Here is a 2,959-nt window from a genome sequence, read left to right on the forward strand (position 1 = left end):
ATTAGAAACAAAACAGAAATTCCTGATAATCAGCTTGTCACTTCCCTCTTTCTTTTAAAAGTATCCTGGAGAATTTGTGCTAAAAATACCACATCCTAGCGTCTCTACTGTGTCACCCAATAATACAGTTAGCAGTTTGTAGTTGGCCCTAAGGACCTACCAGGGCACCTCCAGCATTTCACATCTTCCTTCAGATACAGGGTGTGTTTCCACTCTTCTTTAGTGCTGCTGTGAAAATTAGTGAAGCATGTATCTGTTTGCTAAAAACATTTCATATATTTTGAGGATGGATAGAATTTGAGGAAGCTATAGTTTTCTTGAGAGAAAAGTACCTGCTTGTAGATTTAAGGTTCTTTGAAATTACATAATGTTTTTGGTCTTGAACTGCTTTGTTTTTGGTCTTTTTGAGACAGGATTTCCCTGTAGCCCCAACTGACCTGGAACTTGCTATGCAGACCAGGTTGGCCTTGGACTCACAGAGATCCACCTGTCTCTGCCTCCCAAGTGCTGAGATTAAAAGTGTGTACCACCACACTTGGCCATGTTTTTGACATACATCTTGAACCTCTGAAAACTGCCTGTATAGAAATAAAAATAGTATCACAAAATAAGTTTATGTGAAGATTCTAACATTTTAAATTTATTCTTTGGTAACTTCATACAATAATTCAATGTATTTAGATCATATCAACAACATACCTCCATCCAACTCCTCTCACCAATCCCCATCCCAACTCAGTCCAACCCCAACTTCATGTCTTTTAAAAAAAGAAACAACCCACTGAGTCGACTTAGTGCTACTCATGGGTGTAGGATGACATCACCTGGAACCTGGGCCATCTACATGGACTGCGCTGCTGAAGGAAATGGACTTTCTCTCCAGCCGCTGGCCATTAACTGCCAATAGCTTCTCAGCCTAGGGGTGGGGTCTCATGAGCCCCTTCCCTCTCTTTAGTGGAAGTGTTGACTGGCTTCATCTTGTCCAGGTCTTGTGCTGCAACCACAGGCTCCTATAACTTCATGAATGCAAAGGCACTGTCATGTCTTGAAGGCATTACTTTGCAGCAACCTGACCCTCGACTTTTATAATCTTTCCACCCCCTCTTCTTTAATGTTCCCTGAACCATGGGGGGATTGGTAAGGAGGTATGATATAGATATCCAGTTCAGGGCTGGGCACTCCACAATCCCTTAGTCTCTTCACTTTGATCATTTTTGAGTCTCTATATTAACTGTCATTTGTTATATAGGGACATTTTTCTGATGAGGGGTGAAAGTGGCACTAAGCTATGGATATATTTATCTATGGTGGTATTATAAGATATTGGTGGAAGCCAGGCATGGTGGCACATGCTTTTAGTCTTAGCACTTGGGAGGTAGAGGCAGGTGAATCTCTGTGAGATTGAGGCCAGCCTGGTCTACATAACAAGTTCCAGGCCAGATGTGACTACAGGGAGACCCTGTCTTGATGTGCATGTATATATATTATATATGTTATGTATATTATTATATACCCACATATATATGTATAAGTGGATAAGCATTTTTAAAAATATTATATTGTTTCTATTTTATGTGTATGCATATATTTCCTACATGTAAGTGCACCCATGTTGTACAGTGCTCATGGAGGACAGAAGAGGCTGTTAGATACCCTGGAACTGGAGTTAAGGAGAGTTGTTAGCTGCCATGTGGGAGCTGGGATTCGAACCCAGGTCTTCTGCAAGAGCAGTGTTCTTAATTGCTGTGCCATCTCTCCAGCCCCATGGATAAGTGTTTAAAGGCAGTTGGATATTATGCCCCTTCAGCAAAATTATAATAGTAGGGCCAATGACTTCCCCAGCCTCAGGTTCTTGGTTGGGTTTACAGTACCAAGCATGAGTTCCCTCCTTGGAACAGGCCTTAAGTCCAATGAGAAATCTGTTGGTTATCCTTGTAACATCCATGCCACTATTGCACTAATGGGCATATCTTACCAGGTAGTATGGCAGGAGAAAGGAGAATAATTGGAGAGGTGAGATAATTTGGAGTCAGGGTGGGAGAGTAGGGCACAGGAAAGGCGGGAGGAAGGATACCTAATTCTAAGAATGTTTGAGGAAAAATCCATATGGAAACCTATTATTATTAATTATTATTATTATTACTATAATCATTACTGGTCTTTTTGAGACAGGATCTCTCTGTAACCCCACATGGCCGGACACTCACTATGTAGACCAGGCTAGCCTCCATCTCACAGAGATCTACCTGCCTCTGCTTCCCAAGTGCTGGGACTAAAGGTGTGTGCCACCATGTCTAGCTGAAACCTATTATTTTATCAGCTCCTCTGTGTGTGTGTGTGTGTGTGTGTGTGTGTGTGTGTGTGTGTGTATACATGTGAATGTGTGGAGGTCAGGGGACAACATCCTCTGATGATTGACAAATCTTTAGCCAGATTAGCAAAAGAGAGAGAAGGCTCAAATTAATAAAATTTAGAGATGAAAAGGAAAATATTACAACAGATGCCAATGAAATCCAGAAAATTATGAGGACATTCCTTAAAAATTTCTATTCCACTGAACTGGAAAATCAGAAAGAAATGGGTGAGTTAAAGCAGTTAGGAGACTGACTTCTCTTGCAGAGGACCCGGGTTCAAAGCCCAGCACCCACATGGTGGCTAACAACCATTCATAACTCCAGTTCCAGGGGACCTGACTCCCTCTTCCAACCTCTGTGGGCATTGCACAACACCGGTGCATTTACATACATGTAAGGAATACATTTGTACACATAAAATGAAAATGATAAATAAAATATTAAAAGATATTTGTAGGCCGGGTGTGGTGGTGTACGCCTTTAATCCCAGCACTTGGGAGGCAGAGGCAGGAGGCTCTCTGTGAGTTCCAGGCCAGCCTGGTCTACATAGTGAGTTCCAGGCCAGCTGGGGCTACAGGGAGACCTTGTCTCAAAAAGACCAAAAA

The sequence above is a fragment of the Nannospalax galili genome, unplaced genomic scaffold, assembly GCF_000622305.1.
Source record: "Nannospalax galili isolate Female #2095 unplaced genomic scaffold, S.galili_v1.0 scaffold405, whole genome shotgun sequence".
Classification (NCBI taxonomy): Eukaryota; Metazoa; Chordata; class Mammalia; order Rodentia; family Spalacidae; genus Nannospalax; species Nannospalax galili.